Source organism: Haliotis cracherodii, unplaced genomic scaffold (genome assembly GCF_022045235.1).
Source record: "Haliotis cracherodii isolate W230 unplaced genomic scaffold, xgHalCrac1.p SCAF_7, whole genome shotgun sequence".
NCBI lineage: Eukaryota > Metazoa > Mollusca > Gastropoda > Lepetellida > Haliotidae > Haliotis > Haliotis cracherodii.
Genome location: NW_027266330.1, coordinates 38,440,635 through 38,463,374, shown reverse-complemented (window position 1 = coordinate 38,463,374; position 22,740 = coordinate 38,440,635). Strand labels below are relative to the sequence as shown.

The window sequence follows — 22,740 nt, the reverse complement described above, 5'->3', positions numbered from 1 at the left end:
ATTTTAACAGGGAGTGTATATACGTTTTACATGTTCCCTCAAGTTAGTAAGTTGATTATATTTATTTAAATATTCAAAGTGCTGCAAATTATAACAGCAGCTGGGGTATCATTACCATGGCCAGAAGCACGGGTCACGTGCGGGTCAGTGGGTTGTAATTAATGCGAGAGAATGACCGGTTGACCGCTGAAGCTTAACTTTGTAGATTAGGTGCGGGATACTGCAGGCTGACCATGTATGGAAACGTAATACGATACATGGCAGTCTGACAGTGAGGGTTAAAGATAGTCCGCTTTCTGTGAGTGGGACTTGACCCTCGGACAGGGGCTAGGCAGGTTGGCCCTCTTACGCCTCGGTGATCCTGCCTAGCCATACTACTATGTAGTTATATAGACATATTATGATCACGAATAAACGTTGAGGACCCACAGACGGACTTGTGTGTTGTCATAAGAGAAATATCCGGTAGAGCACCAACGTCTATTGGCTGAGCTTCGATCCTCGGTACCTCAAACCCAATGCAACAAGATAAAGAAGTTAGTCAACACAAAGTGAATCGTTATTTCTTCTGGGGTCCACAACAATCACGACAACAACCAACAACCAGCATTCTGGTTCGTCTATCCTCAAGCTATTCTGTGCTCATCATTATCGTCATCATTGTTCTTACTCGGAGACATTGTTACCACACTAAAAAGCCAACCCCTTCAGCCGTCCCGGGGACCAGCAACTTTTCCAGGATACAACAGAAAAAGAACCCAGGATTCCTTGCTTCGTCACACCCCTCCCTCAACCATCAAGAGGTGATTCCGAAGACTGATATTTTCATTGACGACCACTGTGTTATCAACATCAAGTTCCACGTACTCGTAACCAAGACATTTGTTCCTTCCTGTAATTCCTGTGTGTTTGTTCCAGCCACCATCTCAAAAGAAACTGTCCTGGTAATTTGGTAAGCATTATTTCATTTATTGTATTACAATCAACTAGAATGACTTTTTACGCTCTGAAACCCCTCAATGCCAATGAACGTCTTCCCCAATGCTCCCCCGAAGTCTTGAGTGCTCCCAGAGTATACCAGTCATCACATTCTCGTAATAGTTCAACCCAATAAGAAACTATTTTCACTCTCCAAAGGGAAACGTTGTATGCAACCGGGTCACCACGACCTCGTTCACCACAGCCTCAACACCCCCAGGACCCCCAACAAACTCCCCCATCTTACTTGCCTCCTCCATCACCGTGTACCTTCCCCTCATCCCCGCCCATCTCCCAATCTGAAATACCTCAAACATGTCACCTGATCAATCGCCCGAGACCCCACGCTGATAATCCTTCGTCCACTGATGATCGCACCTCTTTATTAAGACTCATTAACTGCTCCCGCCTCCCGCTCTCAATGTATGATGGCAAGGATTCCATTGCTGTTGTTTCATGGCTGAAACGCTTTGAAAACTTTGCTTCAGTACAAAAGTATTCTGAAGAGGACCTAACAAAAATATTCCCCCTTTATTTAACTGATCTCACAGCTGAATGGTACGATGCTATCAACAATATTTCACTTATGTCTTGGTCTGAGTTGAGACAAGCCTTTTTACGGAGATATACACCTTCTGCAGTAGGTCTTGTAACTCGACAAAATGATTTATTGGACAGAAAACAGAGGGGAGGTGAACCTTTCCGGTCATTCCTCCGGACCATAAGACATGAGGCAGAGCTTCTACAAAGAAATGAAGACATGTACATCAAAGATCTTATTCTCCGTAATGCTCTTCCCAATATCCGCATGTTCATCTTGACACGCCCCCTCGCCTCGTTAGAACAGGGCACAGATAGTGCGGAGATAGCCGAGGCCCTGTCAGGATGGACTCACTCCAGATCTGATGAAACCATGACAGCTATAAATGAACTCTCAGTTAAAGTCAATACTCTCAACACCCATCATGTCAATGCAATAGGATCAGATACTGGGCCAAAGAAAGAGTATTCATGTCAGTCAGGATTCATTCCATCACCATATCCCCAAGCACAACATGTGAACCAAGGGTCTCAGTCCCCAACTCATCAACCCAGGTCATCACAATACCAACCTTGCATGTATAATCAAGGACTCCAATCTGTGCCCTTTAACGACTCCATTGGATTCCAATGTGAATGTACCGCTCGTTCTCTTGACCAGTTCATGTGGGATCTTCAAACCTCTTGCTACGATGTCTTAGTATTGCACATATTTTCACCACCCTCATTTTGACCATGTACCCTTTTGTAAACCTGGTGTTTACGAAACTCACCCCATACCTATCAACAGTCTATTAACGCTCATAGGATTTAATGTTCTTGTATTAAAGTGTACCCTTGGTGCGAGTGTGTGACAAAGATGTCGATTTGTTGAAGTTATTTACATCATTAAAAACAATGTATTTGTAATATATGGATTAAGACTGTGGAATAGTGCATCATTTTGTGAGTGTTCAAATAACATGATTTATCATATAATGGGTAGGTTTCCCGGCAGGATAAAGCCAACGGGTAAAAACGATATCCGTTGGGGTCATATGCGGATAGAGATGCAAATTTCAAAGTTCAAGTAGGGACTACTTTCACTGTTTATAAACAAAAATGGCGTCGCCCTCATCATTTGGCGATCGAGTCAGAATTAATCATCGGGAATCTGGATAAACTACAGGGACAATTGCTATCATTATTAAAAGAATATAATATACTGAAAATCAGTGTCTAACTGTGACGTAGCTAAGACATTGGAAACTTTGGAGATATAAATTTCGTAACAATTTTGCGAGGGCACGAGGCCTAGCCAAGCGGAATCAGTAGTCATATCTGTGCTTGTAGACCTCTGCGGCCTGAAACCTTCTCCACAAATTAACATAGTTGGATTTGGCCGAAATTTGTTTGAATTGTTACCTTGTTCGTTTTGTTGCTGTGTGTACATCTGACAACACTTCTTAACGTTATGATAGGACAGACCGACTGTCAACAACGTCTGACCGTGACATCTCATATACTAGGGTTAGAGTAGCTTCCCTTTGACAAAGGGCGGTTACTCTGGCGGACAGACCGGTAGATTGCCGCGAAAGGCAATTAAAAAATTGTTGTTTTCCGTATATGTTGCTTCGCCACTGTATAAGAAACAGATTTCAGTTGGAACTATATTGGCTACTGTCACTGTCCGATTGACACATCACTTACCCTGTGACGTGATAAATACTAATGCGCGCATTCCAGGAAAACTCGCAGTGTTTCGGTAATGATTGTGAGAGAGGGAAAGCGAATTTGAAGCACAGAATTAAAGAATGACATTATATGATAAAGAGGTTATCATGCTTATGTGTTTGGGGATGGTAAATATTCTGTATATATAAGGCTCGCTAAATACAATGTTTATTCCCAATGCAGGATATTTACCATCCTTAAACACACTCGCGTGATAACCTCTATGTAATGTTGACACGTCCTGTTTTACAGAAATGACATATAGCATAGGCAGTTTGGCAGGGTAAATAGGTTTTAACAGGGAGTGTATATACGTTTTACATGTTCCCTCAAGTAAGTAAGTTGATTATATCTATTTAAATATTCAAAGAGCTGCCAATACAAATTATAACAACAGCTGGGGTATCATTACCATGGCCAGCGGCACAGAGTCATGTGCGGGTCAGCGGTTTGTAATTAATGCGAGAGAATGACCAGTTGGCCACTGAAGCTTAACTTTGTGGATAAGGTGTGGGATACTGCAGGCTGACCATGTATGGAACGTAACACGATAAATGGCAGTCTGACAGTGAGGGTTAAAGATAGTCCGCTTTCTGTGAGTGGGACTTGACCCTCGGACAGGGGCTAGGCTGGTTGGCCCTCTTACGCCTCAGAGATCCTGCCTGGCCATACTACTATGTAGTTATATAGACATATTAAATGGGGCACTGATCTAAAGCAATTCCCCGGGACTGGTTGTTGCCTTTGTTATTGTTTTTTCCAAGTGATTACCCGGATGTATAGCAGAAATCTAGACTATTTCGCGATCTCTGCTGCGTCATTCGTAAGCGCATTAGTCACTTTTATGTGTAGTAATAAGGGCGTATGGTCACAATGATCAACAACATGAAATACAGTTTTCGAGATAATAAGGAAATGTAGGTATCTTTGCGGGTAGCATCGGTAATGGTGACGAAGTTTTGATGAGTCACTTGCTTGGTAATTTTGCGATTTTCGTTAAAACTATTTTGACTTGCAACACAAAGTAAATATTTCACCTGAGCATTGCTTTTTCATAGTGTGTATATATTTTTTACTGTCAAAATGTGTAACATTTTCATATTTATTAAACGCCTAAATATCACGTTATTTAACAAAGTGACTGAAAAACATTTACATCTGTTTTATTATGATAACGAATTCCAAACATGTTGATGTTTAATGTCATCACCAAGAGACTGAAAATGTTACGTTGAAAAGTACATTTCTATGTTGTTTGGCTTCTAATCTTACATATTAATCTGTTGTGATGTTTGTAGGCCCTTTTGATCGTCTTAATCAATTTTCTGGCCCAAAACCCTTTAAATTAATGAGCGAAAATTGACCTGTGTTCACCAGACCATAAACACAAGGTCGACCCGTCTTAACTAGTGTTCGGTTGGTTGACTTTTATGGCAGGAAACATTGCACGAGGGTCCAGTCTAGCCATTGTGGCTACACGACAGTTGAACATTAGTGAATTTAGAAGCGAGTTTATTGCTAGGGGAACCTCGAGTTGACACGATTGTCGCGGGTTGGAAGATGTTCGCCATTAATGAAGTGATTGTTGTGGTTTGCGGACATATTCGTTTGAAGTTTTGCCCACGTGAGTCATTCCAGGTGACTGCAAATATAACTTTTTTCGTTCGCCAAATTTATGCTTTATGATAGAATGATAGTACAATTATGATAGAACAGTCACCACTACTTATGTCTCATTTTGTCAGTAGGAATATGTCCCATTTTCCCACAACCCACTTTCACCGGCTTGACTAATTAATGCGTTAATTACCCGACTCTCTACCACCTGGTCACGAGCACTATCACATGTAAAAGCTCGTTTAACGGGTCAGCAGCACCCCATTAACAAGCATGCGTAATTTCAGAAAACAATGAATTGCGCATGCGTGTGACGTCACTGTCCGCTCTCCCATTATTTTTTTCTTGAAACCAAACCGCCATTGTTTATGTCAACATGACCGACCAATCGGATTAACTGGATTAATGCTTGAAAAGGTAAGAAATTATGGCTAACCCTTGCCCGAAGCAAGCTAACCCTAAGGACCGAAAAGGGTGTTGGGTCGGAAAGACGTGTAAGTTTCCCTAGGATCGAAAAGGGGTGGTGGATCATAAAGATGTGTAAGTTTCACTAAGACCGAAAAGGGGTGTTGGATCATACAAATGTGTAAGTTTCCTTAAGACCGAAAAGGGGTGTTGGATCATAAAGATGTGTAAGTTTTCCCTAAGACCGAAAAGGGGTGGTGGATCATAAAGATGTGTAAGTTTCCCTAAGATCGAAAAGGGGTGTTGGATCATAAAGATGTGTAAATTTCCCTAAGACCGAAAAGGGGTGGTGGATCATAAAGATGTGTAAGTTTCCCTAAGACCGAAAAGGGGTGTTGGATCATAAAGATGTGTAAGTTTCCCTAAGACCGAAAAGGGGTGGTGGATCATAAAGATGTGTAAGTTTTCCTAAGACCGAAAAGGGGTGGTGGATCATAAAGATGTGTAAGTTTTCCTAAGACCGAAAAGGGGTGGTGGATCATAAAGATGTGTAAGTTTTCCTAAGACCGAAAAGGGGTGGTGGATCATAAAGATGTGTAAGTTTCCCTAAGACCGAAAAGGGGTGTTGGATCATAAAGATGTGTAAGTTTCCCTAAGACCGAAAAGGGGTGTTGGATCATAAAGATGTGTAAGTTTCCCTAAGACCGAAAAGGGGTGTTGGATCATAAAGATGTGTAAGTTTCCCTAAGACCGAAAAGGGGTGTTGGATCATAAAGATGTGTAAGTTTCCCTAAGACCGAAAAGGGGTGTTGGATCATAAAGATGTGTAAGTTTCCCTAAGACCGAAAAGGGGGGGGGGGGGTGGATCATAAAGATGTGTAAGTTTCCCTAAGACCGAAAAGGGGGGGTGGATCATAAAGATGTGTAAGTTTCCCGAAGACCGAAAACGGGTGTTGGATCGTGAAGCGAGAATCACCGGAGCGTGAGATACGGTAACAGTATAGCGAGACAGCGGTAGCACTATAGAGCATTTATTGACTGAATGGAAGTGCGCGGGCTGTGCCCGGTAAACATTTATCACCTACCCTAAGAGGCTATTGGAAATGAATATGAACATGATGTCTCACTGTTGATCACCGGGTGTGACCATGTAGACAGAATCTCGTTAGGGTTTGTGATTTTTATATTTGCCCAATGACCATGGTGAGTATTGTTGGGGATACCAAAGGTGATAGTCTACTATTATAGGAAATTGGTTGTGAGTGCTTATACCATGTGGATAGGACATCTTTAGGATTTTAATCCTTTCTTTCTCTGTGGGTAATCCTTTCACGTTGATGGAAGGAGGCCACTCAGCCAGATCATGACAAAGGTATGTATATTGTGTAAACAAATCAGTCGGGTTTGCAACAATAGATGAATAAGTTCATAAATTTGGACCGCAGTTACCGCTTAACAACTTAAGACATAAAGACAGGGAGTCGATTCAGAAGAACCCTATGTCAGTTTATTGATGAACAGATGTCAGCCCAGTATATTAAGTAAGTTTCGCTGCGGCTCACTGCCATAAGAAATAGAATTGGGAAAATTCACCCCCCCCCAAAAAAAAACACACCCCAAAACAAAAAAAAAAAAAAAAAAAACAACAACAAAAAAAACCACCGCTTATTGAACGTAGGTGTAAATTCTGTAATTGCAATGCTGTTGAGGATGAAATGCACTTTTTTGCTGAATGTTCTCTCTACACAGATTTACGCTATGATTTATGGAATTTAGCTTCTCAATCAACTCAAAACTTTATACAGATGACCGCTGCCGATCAGACCGTGTTGTTTATGCAGTACAATAGGGTGGTTAGACCCCTAGCCGCGCTTCTTCATCACATGTATCAGCGAAGACAACTGTATCTTTCGTCTCTACAAACTTAGTTCAATGTATTTTATTTCTTAGAATCAGAATGTTCTCTTTTCAACTTTTGACCTTGCACTGGTGATAACTCATTTTTATGTATATGTATGTACTGTGATATTTCTCATTTTTCCTCATATGTATGTTACGTCATGCGTGTCACGTAGGCCATAATGGCCGGACACTGTACACACTATTTGTGTATTTTTATTGTCATTGTTGTACAGTATGTGACACGTAAATAAAATAATTTTCTTCATCTTCTTCTTCTATAACAAACGTTATGGTCCTGTTAAGACGGTTGACAGTTAGAACGTTGGAGTAATAAATGACCAAAAATTGTAGGGTCAATCGCTTTTGACATGTTTAAACTCACTTTAAGGCACACGACAAGTCAAAACTGGCCGCCCTTATTCTGTTCTTGTTTGACAGCGACTATGCTCGTGGATTTCAGAGATAGATATGATGTTTTACCTTGATGGTATTACAATGAGCGAACAATTCTTTAAAGTCCACAGTTTGTTTAATAGTACAAAATTAAGTCTGTTAAAATATATCATCGTTTTCTTTCATTGAACACAATATTTGAACTGTATTGCCGTAAATAATCTAGTAACTTAAACATGTATGTATGATCGTCATATGCCAAGGGCTATGGCCAGAAAAGCAAATAAAGTTGTGTCTTATGACCTCTATTATCCCTGCTGACGCTATCATAATGTTCTATTTCAGTCTGCCACGCCAAGCGTGAATAAGCGTTATGCATGTGTTGATAAACCACAGTGGCGCATATATATTTTTGTAGATGTGAAACTTTCTAGTTAATTGTGGATACACTGGGCACACATACATAACAAAACCCTGTGACCGATGTATTGGTGCCTTGATATGCAACAAGAAATAATCTTGTTTATTTCCAGACCATCCAGGCCATCGTTTACTCCTACATGCATGGTTAGAGGCAAGATCAAAGGCGCCGCCCAGCATTTATTAGACAACAAACAGGGTTGTAAGTTTCGCTTTGAACCACCATCCCCACCCAGTCGGTAGGGGTTTTGTACTCGGTGAGCACATCACTGTGTCCAGTCTACCGCGGGGTTTGATGCGGTGTCAGTGTCGAATGGTTTGTGATAGTTGTGCAAATATTCGTTGTATATCGTATATTTTTGTTACTAACTATCTCTATTTGTCTTTTTACTATTTATTCATTATGTGATATCAAAAATTCATTTATGGATACCAAAGAATGAATTTATATCACAAATTTAGCAAATCGGTTTTTAAATATCAATAACTGAATTTATTATCAAATAATTAATATTTATTGATTATGTGATACCAATAATTCATTTATGGATACCAAAGAATGAATTTATATCAAATATTTGATTTGAATTTTATCATGAAATGTTTATTAATATAGAAAATCGTTTTTTAGATATCAATAACTGAATTTATTATCAAATAATTTTTATCATCTAAAAAATCTAATATGGTAACGTATCTACAGCCTTCGTCTCTGTGAACCTTATGCCCATTTTTTAATAGTTCGTGAAGATAAGTACAGTATCGTAACATTTACATATATAGACACATTCAGATGATGTCCCTACATATAAGTAAGGGCAAGTTTCTTCCCTTTGTTTACGGTAGTCATTTTTCCTCTTGGCTCTGGATGTGGAACACAGGCTTTAGGGTTACATATGTATCATTGTATTTTAATGCGATTTGAATATTATTATTTACTATCGTACTTACTTCGTGTTTTAAATGAGACGTCATCTTTTAATTTGACATGTCACCACAAATTACACAATTGACAAATACTCTAAAAGGTATGACTCGTAAACCATTAATGTACGTTGAAACAATATATATTGTAAATCGTAAGTAGAAGATATATTGACAGTTGCGCTGGGATTTTATTCCACAAGCCCATGAAAACAACACTCAATGTTTACCTCTCCTGGCGGCCATTATGCAACTGCCATCTTACACACACCCGCGCTCACGTCTACAGGTCTCTTCCTGTGGTACGGTAATTAGTAGAACCCTCTCTCCAAAGTGTATCCTCTATGATATAACCTACTCGTCACGGCTATGGAGCTGAGACAAAGAGACATAACCATCATAATGTAATTAGGGTCCAATAAAAACAATGCTCCGCCAAACCTCAAAAACATGATCACTGAAAGTCGTACTTATGTCAAATCACACAAAAACAAACATTTTAATAGCAATAACATTTAACAGGATCATGTTTTCTCTAAACACCATCGCAAAACATCATGTAGAAGCCACAACAGTACTCATATCACATCTAAAAATGAGACATCAGCAAGTACATATAATAAAATGTGTAATTACATTTTTCGTCAAGAAATAAAAAAAAAATATCTCCTTGTTACCACCTCCAAGTTCAGCTAAACACGGGTCCCCCTTTGGTCAAAAGTTTGTTCCCCGTGTAATGAGTGTGTCACGCGTTGCACACGTGTGGCGAACGGGGTGCATACGTGTGACCAAGGCGTTGCACACGGGTATCACACGCGTGGCGGACGGGTTCCACACGAGTGACCAACGGGGTGCACACGGGATGCGTAACGCGTTACCCATGCGTGTCAGGGGTAGTACTGTACCTTAGCTGAATAGGTGTCGTGTTACCCTGTTGCTGTGGATCGTTGCTCAAGCTTCAGAACACCTCTATTCATGACGTCCTATCAATATAAATGAAAAGTAGCATTATCGGAATTAATGTAAGCAATATTGTTAGTAAAGCTACAAGGTGCCACTACATTGTTTCAAATGCGATATACATGAAATAACTGTCGCTGTAACAGCTGTTCTCATTGGAATCACCACACAGCTGCTATTGAAACCGACAGCTCCGACAAAAGAACACATTCATTCATGTCCGTTAAATGCCGCATTTCGACGAACTACAACATTTACTGTCGCCACAGTGTGCGAAAAAATGGCGGACAATAGCGGAGAAGAGAAATGTGGACGTGTTTTCACCAACGCTTGTTTCCGGAAAATGTTTTTCCAATCAGGATTTTAGTGCGAATTGAACGTAAATCATAATTCCCATTCGATACAGATTATTATTTTTCAGCAAAATGTATTTTGTATGTATTATCGATGTATTTTGATGGGAGTCGAATGAAAAGCTTATCAGTCGTAGAGCTGGATACAATACTGTTTACGTCTTAGAGGTGGATCTAGCATTTGCCCAATAATTGTTGATATTACATGTAATTTAAACAAATCTGTCAGTCAATGTCAGTGAGATCGGCTTTTGACTGATACAGACGAAGTTATTCCGTTGAATTTGACCGAGTTTCCCATAGCGGCTGTGCACGAATTCCGCAAACGACCATGAAATCGTAATTATATTATCTTTTTGTTGGTGTGATATTTTTTAAAATTAAATTTTCCCTGTAAATTTCTAACATTCGATTCATAAAGTCACAGACCGCCATGCCGTGACGCATGAAGTATATAATAAATATAGTGACGTCAGAACTCAAAGAACGTTGCGACATTAACCCCTTTCGGCATCCTGCATTATAACTTCGTCCACATGTTTATAACATTATGTCGATATATTTATACTATGATGTGTCTACTTCAGTCGTTTCTACACCCTCCAAAGAAGATAAAAAAAATTATTCAAACAATGGAAATTAACAACTCAAACAATACTGAGGGACACACTGACAGACACGATGGAAACGAACCTCAGTCGGATCTTTCACGAAGCGAGGACAGTTATACCAAAACCGATGGTTTGAAAATGCAGTCAGTGGATCTGGATTGTGATAATGGGAGCCCCACCTCTGTCGTCAGCTGCTACAGAGGCACCACACAAGCGGAGCGTGGACGTAAACACAAGGAAACAGAGGCGATGGAGGACAATGGTGGTGCTGCTGCAGCTGCTGCTGATGATGATGGCGATAACATTGAAAATATGAAATTGATAACTACAAACATGAATAATGAGCTATGTGAAAGCAAAGAGGAAGAAGAAGACAATAATTTGCCAATTGACCGTGGATGGGCCTGGGTTGTACTCATGGGTAAATATGAATTATGAATATTGATGCATGTAATCGTTATACTACTACTCCTCACTACTCCTCCTCCTCCTCCTACCACTACTACTACTACTACTACTACTACTACTACTACTACTACTACTACCACTACTACTACTACCACTACTACTACTACTACTACTACTACTACTACTACTACTACTACTACTTCATTAATACATTAACACATTAATGAGATACATGAAATATATATACATAGAGAGATGTATAATGCTTCCTGAATAATGTGTTCCTAATCTCCGGCTAAGAGGAAGGCATGTGAACAAGTCATGTATGTTTACGCACCTGGATCAAAGGCCACACTCCTCTTCGGGGTTATAACAGGAACACACAGCATTGCGTGTAAGTATGATATCTAATAATTCCATACCCTCTACTAAGCAAAGGTTTTCATAGTGGTTAAGCGATCGGTCATAATGCTGAAAGCCTGGGTTCGATTCCCCAAATCGGTACATTGTTTGGAACTCATCTCTTGTGTCACCTGCCTCACAATAACTGGAACATTTGCTAAAACCATACTTTGAAGGAACAAGCGATCCGAAATATGGACACAAGTATGCCGTTATGAGTCGAATGTTCATCACGATTTTTCTGATGTTGACCCTAGAAAAGTAAGGGCATAATGTTAACCCACCTGATTATACATGCAAAATAAGGAAAACGAACGGTGTTGATTACTGAGTAGGTACACCGACGGTGAGTGACCGACTGTTGTTCCAAGGTGCAATCTGTCTCCACACATTTTAAATTTCAAACTAAAATAATAAAGATATCGTCTGTACCTGTCTGATGATGAAATGCGACTTTTGAAGAGGGGGTAAACATTTACACCTTCACGTTGATACATTCTCGCAAATAATTCAAAGTGGATATAAAACTGGTTCAGCTGGAATATTTAGTAAAAGGAAGATTGTAATGATATCTTGGGTAATCGAGTGTACATCACCTCCTCTGAGTGATCTATCACCTCCACACGCAGTGTCCCTGGATAAACCCAGGGTGTATTGAGAGTTTTAATATTTGTTAGTGAAACTACATGTAGTTACCGCAGTATACAAGGAAGTGCTTTGGTATTAAGCACTGTGTAAGTCCACCTTGTTATTAAACAGTGGTATCCGCAATCGACGACTAATAAAAGGACATTATTGACTTCCTGCAAAATACAGAATTCAACTCAGAAACGGAAACTTTCAAAAGTCAGCAATGTAAGAGACTACAATCACATGTTGAACAGTACTCATCACAACAACGTATCAGGGCAATAGGCGAAACAACTTTTGAACCTCAAATGTTTATAGATTTTCAAAGATTGACAAACAGCAAGGACATTGAGAAGGCTGTAAACAACAAAAATGCGGAATGTGTCAAGGTAGAAGAATTGAACGAGTTATGCAAGTCCGTTGTCAAGGAACTCAATAGCCCACTCTAAAGCCTCAGTATCTCCGGAGAGCGCAAGGTCATGGGTTCGATCCCAGGCTGCGTCATACCAAAAGACGTCAAAAGATTTGTTGCTACCCTGCCTGGCGATCGGCGTTAGGGGTTAAAACAAGGATTAGTCGGCCCGTCGTCGGCATTTAAAATGTGAATGGGGTACACTTGTTAAGCTGCGGCATAGTATCTCAGTGGGCTTGCACTATGAAATCGGCATTAGTCCGGTCCAAACAGTTAGACACAGTTATACAAGTGCAATAATATTGGCTGTGACGTTGAACTCCATTTCACCTCATTTCTAATGTAACAAATTTATTCTCTAATAGTCCTCATAATTTAGGACAAGATGCTACCCTGTACTTGATGCGGGACTCAACCCCAAACAATACGAAAATCTGTACTTAACTTAGAAAGTATTGTCCAAAATGTAACATCTGATACATTTGACCACTGTCTAAACGGCATCATGTGTTCATATCTTTCGGTCATGGGAGCCGTGCCACCACTTTACACTTGTCAGAGGGGTACACAAAGTAAGTAAACTCGACTACCAGTTGTCGGACTTTCATTTGTGTGGGTTAGATCGCTGACTTTGTGTGCTGGCGATTAGGTGCCTCACTCTGACACGGGACTCAACCCCAAAAGTCTCACAACTACTTATATTTAATTGTCCAAATACAATGCAATAAACTTCTGCTGAAACAATGTAAAATAGTTCATCATTGGTTAACAATTCATTACACTGTCATATATATATATATATATATATATATATATATATATATATATATATATATATATATATATATATTCATATCTGTCTCTGTAGGTTTATCGTTTATATCCGTTTTTAGATCCCGCCAACATAATTTTACCAAAGTGTCTAAAAAATGAATTACTGAGTAACTTGAGTCCATGGTAAAACCCAGATGTTTGGTAAAATTACTTGGGATGTTGTAAAACCAAGCTAATTTGTCGTCGTCAAAGGGCCACAGCATAAAACAATCGTCAATGTATATTATATACATATATGAAGCATTGGTCGGTCACACGATGCGAATGAATAAAAGCTTATACGTTAACCGATATGAAAAAGCACATAAACGTAACAACATAAGACAGGACATAACATCAGCAGGTAGCCAGATAAGAGTCGCAGGTCACATGGCTGCCTTTGACCTTAATAAGTCATTGACAGGGACTGCAGTGAATGTCTGCTTTGTCGACGGTGCGGTAACACATACAACGATATATTCAGTCTCTTTGCAATCATGGCGATGAGTAATGGTAAAGGGGATGATAAGGACGTTTTAATTACAGAAGACAAAAACCAAGGGGATGGAGAGGAAGGACAAGCTATTGACTAAGGATGGGCTTGGGTTATACTGGGATGTACGTACATACGTATGTAACGACTACAAGTGTAACACTTCAAACATATATGTTTCTGCATAAAGTAGCCATTTAAAAAATCGTTCCTTGTATTCATTTTCAGAGGAACACATTTTCCGTCACAAGATAACGTTACTCATATTGAAAAGCAGAAACTGAAATCGATAATTTAAAGATGACATGGTGTGTTACTCTCTAAATTATGTTTACCAAAATGAGGCTTAAGTCGCCGGATATTTCCTATAAAGGCTATAGAACATTAAGTGTTGAACGATTTTTCTAGGTATATTATATTGGTAATAGTAACATATGCGCACTATAATGTTACGGGTGATGTAGTAATTGAAACATGGAGTAATCTTCCTGTATGTGAAATGATATAATTTACAGATATGTTATGTGTTTTTGAAGTTCATCGGTTGATAATAAGGATTATAAAACTACGTGTTGCGAGAAATACAATAATACGCAAGTTTGTGTCTATTTACTGACATATTTACAAACTAATTTGCATAATTTATTTCGTATAGAAAATACCACGAGATCTTCAAACGTGAACACTTTCTCATATGTGGTAACGTCCATTAGAGAAAAATACATTGTTCACACGAAAATCCTAGCCATAGGGATGATCAAGAATATAATATTTCGTTTCCCTGGAACAACATAATGGAAACATTAAATGCGTTTTTAAATGATATATTCTTTTCGACAGTCGAATCTTTAAAACAATATGCACTGTCCTCCCAGAAAACAAAAATCTATTTAAAAATCTAAATTAAACAAATATTTTCATTGCAGGATGTTTTCTGAATGCTATGCTCGTGGGTGGATACGACCGATCTCTGGCGCTATTTTTCGTGGAATACCTGGAGATGTTTGGTGCATCTACAACGAAGACAACACTCATCCTTGGGGTAAAAGCTATGACCTACAGCATAATGTGTAAGCAGACTAATTACAACATATCATCATCCTGACTGAATCAAAACGTATCTACTTGAGGGTATAAGTTTTACCTTTTACATTGTGAAATTATGTTTCTGATTATGTTTAGACGAGAGTTCTCACCCGTGTTGTGAACAGCAGAGCTAAATCATTTTATACTGCGTGCTCTTAATGACATGTCTTGAGTAAGCTTGGTCGAGAGATGATTGTATTTGTACCTGAAATGAGTCATTACCTTCGTGATATACACTGAAAGGCAAAAGAAACGTCATGTGAATGTATCATATACATATCTTTATTTTCAAATGCTTATATATGTAAGTGAAAAAGTCAGTATTTGACACACATGTAATTAACAGTCTGGTGACTGTTTTTGCGAATTTGGGGAGGCACCAGAAGACATCACAGCTGGGGGGTTCAAAACAGTACCTGGTGTACGGGCGTTGACTGCAGCCACACGTCTCCCGTACAAGGAGTGGACTAGCCTGTTGACGAAGGCCATTGGGATATGGGCCCATATCCTCAGGAACGCTACACGCAGTTCTGCTGCCGTTGTCGTCGGCCTTGGGCGTACGTCGTTGGGTCGGCGTTGGATTTCATCCCACAAGTGTTCAGTGTGATTCAAATCCGGACTGAGGTCAGGCCAAAACAGAGAGCTGTGCTGCCATTACCCCTGCCTGGACCAATATTCTGAAAGACCACAGGTCCCACTCTCTAGTTCAGTCCGATTCCACTCCAAACCATGATGCCTGGGCCGCCCCAAGGGTCTCGTTCCATAACACAAGCATCTGCATAACGTTCACCTCTCCATCGCCAGACCCTGACTCTGCCACCCACCGTTGAAACACAGTAGCGACTTTCATCAGTGAAGATGATTCTTCTGCAATTTTGATGCTGCCTGGTCCATTGCAGTCGGGCCTGTCGGTGACGATCTCTCAGGATGGGTACACGAGCAGGACGGTTGCACGAGATGTTGTTGTCAGTTAGGCGACGTCGGACTGTACGATCACTGATGACACGCTGGTGGTTGCCAATGGTTTGCCGAGCTGTTTCAGTGGCCATTCGGAATCCGTACTGCAGATGTTGGCGTATCATGAACCGATCTTGTCTGGGAGTAGTGACTCTAGGACGACCACTACGCGGTCGATCGTTGGTGGTGTTGGTGGTGTTGTGGCGATGTTGCAAACGATATATCGTTCTGACGCTGTCATTGAATGCATTTGCAACGACCTGTGCACTCTGGCCTGCTTGCAGTCTTCCGATCGCTTGTTGTCTCTCATTTCCTGATAATCTTGGCATGGCTGATGAATCGAAATAACGAAAGCCAGCTTAACAGTTTTGGGCGTCTTTTATACCCATACCATCGACTAGTGCACGTGCATCATGTTTTTGAAAAGCCTTTTCCGCAACTGAGTCCCATTGCACTTTTGTAGGCTTCGTTTGGGCAAAGCACTCCACTTTGAACTAAATTGTTGAATAAACTATAAGGCAACAAAAAGAAGCAGAAGAACGACAAATGAGTTTATTGACCACAGAACATGTAACTGCCAGTGTCTGCTAATTTTTATCAGTATTTTCAGAAGTGACGTTTCTTTTGCCTTTCAGTGTATGTAAAAGAGTAATTAAGTATGCTTAAGTCTGCAGATTGACCTGGGCACATATATCTCCTTGTACTAGTTGACCAGAGGTGAGGTGAGGTGAAATTGGGTTTAACGTTGCGTCCAAGATTATTGCACTTATATAGCGACGTGCATGCACGTGTATGTGTGTGTGTGGCTGCTTGTACTAGTCCGGACTGATGCCGATTTATAGTGCTAGCTCACTGAGATACCATGCCGCAGTTTAACATGAATACCCCACTCAGACACAGTATACTGACTCCGAGCCGACCAGTCCTTGTTTTAGCCCTTTAATGCCGAGCGCCAGACAGGGTAACAACAAGTACAATCTTTTAACGTCTTTTTGTATGACGCGGCCCGGGATCGAACCCTGGACCTTCCGCTCTCCGGGCGGACTAGTTGACCAGAAGACTTATACCCATGCACAGATACAACTATGTTTGGTAAAGGAGGGGTTGTGGTTTGGCAATTTCTCATTCAGTAACTGCATAATACATTTTTCAGCAATTCTGTCAGTCATTGTGTTATATCTTTATCTTTAGGATACCAGATCTAGATCAACTACACAATGTATAAATAAATGTATGCTTCATAAAAAGAGGGAGAGGGATGCATACCTGCATCCTGCTTCTGGATCTATGTATGGTGCCAATGAACTTGTCTACAAATTAAATTGCCACATTGCTTAACGTTGTTTTAATTATGATTCCGTCCGGCCCTAGTTGCAGTTCTAACTAGAGTATGTAAAGTTAAACCACAGGTTGTAGTGTATTTGGGTCAGAAATCAGAATCAGAAGCAACGCCCCGAAACATGTACGTCATAATACGCATACAAGTTCACGCATATATGTTGATACATCTATTTTTTTACGACATCACAGTGACAACATCGTAGACAGCAAATAGAACCCATGTGTTTAACAAATACATTTAAGTCTAATGTTTATTTTGCATCAGCATACATACATAATAAACTGAGGGGCAAAAGCAACGCCACCAAATAAATAATAGTTCCTAGTTTTCAACGAATGTGCCAAACAGCACGAAAACAGTTGGGAACACATAGCTAGAATGCAACTTACCCATTCCCTGTGAGCATGTGCTCTAGCTTCACGTGATTTGCGAGAAAAGTGAATGTAATCACTAAAAAATGCAAAATGTTCACAAAGATATCCGTATGAAATTCTGGTATAAAACATGAGCAGGAATGTACTCTCTCATAACATGAAACCGTTTAAAACAACGAACATGCCTCGACTAACCGCAGAGCAGAGGGAGAGAGCCATCGGTGTGTTGCAAATGGAAGCGACGCAGGAGCACGTTGCAAGGATCATAGGCTGCTTTAAGTGCACTTTTCACAAGTCACAGACAAACTGGCAGTACTGCACACAGGCCGAGGAGTGGAAGACCCAAGGCCACGACCCCACAGGAAGACTGGTATTTACGGGCACCTCACCTACGGTCCAGATACGTAACTGTGACGTCATCATCCGCAAAGAACCTTGGACATCAAGTCAGCAGAAGGACCGTTGCTAGACGACTCCGCCTGTATGGTCTCCGTGCCTATCGACCTTTCAAGGGCATGACATTAACGTTTCTACACCGACGTCACAGACTGAGATGGCCCAGGACTGCACAGCAGTGGAAGCAGAGAAGTTGTCGAAGATTGCTCTTTAGCGACAAGAGTAGGTGCCAGCTCTTCAAGTCTGATCGGCTGGTTCGAATCTACCGACGGCGAGGTGAACGGACGGCACGTTGTTGCGTCCACATGGAGGTGGTAGTGTCATGGTCTGGGGTGGCATCTGCGGGGACCAGAACACGGATCTGGTCATCATAGACGGAAATCTACATGCATTGATGATGTTTTGGGACCTATGGTACTGCCTTTTTGCAACGACACCCATGGACGCTCTTCCAGCAGGACAAATCAACCCCTCACACAGCTCGAGTCACTTGCGACTTTCTGAACGCCAACAACGTGACCGTATTACAGTGGCCAACCAGATCCCCAGACCTGTCGCCCATAGAGCACCCCTGGGACCAACTTGGACGCAGAATTCAGAAACGTCAACAGTCGCCATTGACGAGGGATGCCTTGGCAATTGCCCTGCAGGAAGAATGGCGTATGATTCCTTATCAGGATGTCAGGAGACTCGTATACTCAGTTCGACGTCGTGTTAGGGCCCGCATTGTTTGCTGGAGGGGGGCACATCCGATACTGGGCCATGTGTGTAGCACAGGATTTTATAAGAGATCGACCTGGATTCTTCGGGTCTGATCGAATACTGGACAGTGCACTTTAAATACATAGTTTTTGATCTTGTCTTTTTCAAACACCGTTTTGAATATTTGTTTTCTTTATAATAAAACACCTATTTCTTAATTGTGCATCTGTTTTGTTTTAGACCAGAAAATTGTTTGGTGGCGTTTCTTTTGCCCGTCAGTTTACAAAGCTATACTTTCACATACCAATTATTGATCTTACAATATCATGATAATGATTATGGCTGGTATATATATATATATATATATATATATATATATATATATATATATATATATATATATATATATGTATGTATGTATGTATGTATATATATATATATATATATATATATATATATATATATATATATATATATATATATATATATATATATCATATATTGCTATACACAAACACATACACGGAAAGCACATATGCATTCTCATACTCACATTCTCAAAAGTAGGTTAAAGAGGGAGCAGATATATGGTGTCGGAGTTCCTGTTTGTTCTTTAGTTATTTGCAAACTTAATGACCTTGTTATGATATTTGAATGACCATAACTTTTTGGCCATATGTATTAACTAGTTAGATCAATATTTGAATCCAATTCACTGTATACACATACTAAAAATGTATATGTAACACCACACAACCAACGTACAATGTTTTACTCTGACACAGAATGAAGCAATCATTTAGGTCCCAAATAGACACATATGTGACACTGAAAAAACATACCTGTAAATTGCCGATATACATATCTTATGTACATAATGTACCATGGTAACCCATCTTATGAATGTATACTTTTAGCACTGGTTACTATGAACGTTCTGTTGGAGTTTCTGGGGACGAGGAAGACAGTCATGATGGGCGGGCTCCTCATCGTGTCAGCTATTCTCTCAGCAACCTTTGCACCCAACATCATGGTCCTCATATGTGTTCATAGTGTTCTTTCAGGTATGTCCTTACGCCAGTGTTGTGACAATTTAATAGAAGAAAAGATTAACGTCATGGAAAGAGAAAGCACATTTGATATCTTACAGATCAATGTTATCAAAGACATGTCCTCTAAAAGCTGCCAGATGGCGCTGTAGTGTTTAAAGCGTTGGATGAAGTCCATTGTTCTAATGTGTGAAGCCAAATATATAATTGGACAATGATGGTAATTTCATCCTAACATAACACTCATCCTCTCATTATATGCCCTATACTTAGGTTACACTTACAAGCTCGTCAATCAAGAGATGTCATCAACATACCACCTTTTTTCCATACACAATTATGACTGTTTCCATTCTCCTGTTATAGGAATGGGTGATTCCATGATACATTCGCCCGCTATAGTGCTGATTGGGAAGTATTTCAAGAAACGCCGAGGCCTAGCTACAGCAATTGCAAGTTCAGCGATGAGTTTAGCATCCGGTATATTCCCAGTATTTTCTCAATATTTGCTTGACGAATATGGTATTCGAGGAACATTGCTGATTTACACAGGCCTAATGATGAATATATGGGTAGGGGCATATTTATATCGACCTCTACACTTTTATGAAAGAAAAGTGAAACCTGATGGCCCTCAGGACGATGCATATCAGCTGGAAGCGAGCAAGGTCTTCAGCGAAGAAGATGTCATTGGGACAGATCATGGAGCAAAGCAAACATATATCAATCACAATGGAAGTACTAGGAGTTGTAACGTTGTTGTAAAGGACACCGCCAATAGATTCCTCAATCCTCAAAACGCAGATTCGTTTAGGAAGAGGAGATACTCTGAAGGTTCTAATAGGATCCCAAAGGAATTTGTTTCAGAGTCTGAGAAGCTGGTATATATCAGTAACCCAGACCTTGTGAGCATCCCAATATTCATACCTAAATTGTGTGATTCAGCTAAAAAGGAAATACGTGTAGATGACAGTAATCAAAGAAAATCCGCCGTCGTAAGAAATTTTGGGAAGGTTATTAAAGCCTTTGACTTTTCATTGTTCAAGAATCCGATGTTCCTTCTTATTGTGGTATGTTGTCAGTTTGGTGTTGTTCAGAGACACGTTCCAACATACCTCCCGGCGCAGATGAAGGAAATGGGATACAACAAATCTGATGCAGCATTTCTGTTGCTCATCTCCGGAATTCTTGACTTCTTAAGTCGACTGTTCTATGGATTTATAGCTGATCTTGGATATCTTCGTGCCTGTCAAATCATGGCCATTGGTCTTGTGATCTCAGGATTAGCATCTCAGTTTATAATGTTTTACACAACATATCCTTTACTTCTAGCTTACTGTGTAGTGATTGGCATATTTGGAAGTGCCTTTCCGTGCCTTTTGCCGTTGGTGATAGTGGATTTCATGGGAATCGACTATATGGCAAAGACTCTTGGATTTGCAGCATTATTCCAAGGAATTGCAATTTCATTAACACATCCAATTTTAGGTAAGAGGCCGTACATACTGCCCTGTTATTATATAATTTTGAACCGTCAAGTCACTTTTGGGATATCTCCCATATCACACTGACACATCCTGATATACCTGTATTGATGTTCAAAGCGACGTTCAGCCCAACTCACCTGATAGATTAGATTGTTTGCAATATCTGTTAAACTTTAGCCATATAAACTTCGTGATTTGAAATAAGTTCTTAGACACCATCATCTGAATGTTACAACATGTAGATATATGTACGTTCTGACAATTATTTTCTTTTCTAAGCTTTACATGATTATTTTACAGGTGCATTACGTGATTTGAGCGGATCCTACCTTCCCTGTTTCCAGTACCTTGGTGCAGCCGCTGTCTTTTCTGCAGCACTGTTACTCTTTGAGCCGCTTGTACGACGTTCTGTGGCAACAACACGGGAAGGATCACCATCAACGGATAATGAATGTATGGAGCCATTGAAATAGGCAATAACAATAAAAGTTTAAATATATGAATTGCATGTCTATTTTTATATTGATGTATATACTCCCTTGGGCAATGGACTTCCAGATAGAAAACAATTGACAAGTGGGCACATTGGCTCAAGGTGTCATTCTTTATATTTGCAGCAGCTGGAGGGAGTTCACAATTAAACAGATGTTTAATACTGCGGGCTTTTCTCCCACGTCAAGCTACTCAAGGCGGCTCTAAACATAACTCACTCACTCAAAATGCAACATCAATAAAGTTAGACAATCTAGCAGTTCAGGATGATCGTCAAAGCACAGATAATGTCTCCTTTTTTTCACATGGAATCTACTAGAAGATCTGTGTCATCGGTACCAGACAGTGGAGCATACCTCCCCTTTCCCCCCTTAAGTGATGAGGTCACGATGCAATACTTTTTTGTATAAGATAAATCTCTGGGTTGTGTTAGGATCCGGGGGTCGTTGAATTGATTGAAGGATTCGCTCCAAATATAACCATGGGTCTGTCCGCAATCTGCTTCACAACCATGCTCGGACATGACCATGACATTAGCAGTTACAGCAGATGCGGCCATGTAGGTGACACACGGTACACATGTACGAAACATTAGTAACCCAAGCTTATTTCCCCCTTCTGGCTCATGACACGATATTATCATTCTTCTAATGGACATGCCATGAATTGTTTGCTGAAAGCTATAATGTTGTACTTTTGGAGACGTTACTTTACATTATTTTTACTGAACAAATCTAAACTAGTAGAGCACAGTAAAATGGTGCAGTCAAGTTGTCCTTGCCTAAATCATAAATAAAGTTGGCTGAGGCCAAATTGTAATCCTTGCTAACTTTATTTTAAGTCAATTAAACCCCATTTTCATTATATTTCAAAGATAATGC

At 40.1% G+C, this 22,740-nt stretch overlaps 2 pseudogenes; both read left to right on the top strand.

Moving 5' to 3' along the window:
• The first annotated feature begins 991 nt into the window (after nt 1-991).
• LOC139447128 (uncharacterized) lies at nt 992-2,251 on the top strand (annotated as a pseudogene).
• An 11,727-nt stretch (nt 2,252-13,978) lies between these two features.
• LOC139447124 (monocarboxylate transporter 5-like) lies at nt 13,979-21,840 on the top strand (annotated as a pseudogene).
• The last annotated feature ends 900 nt before the right edge of the window (nt 21,841-22,740 follow it).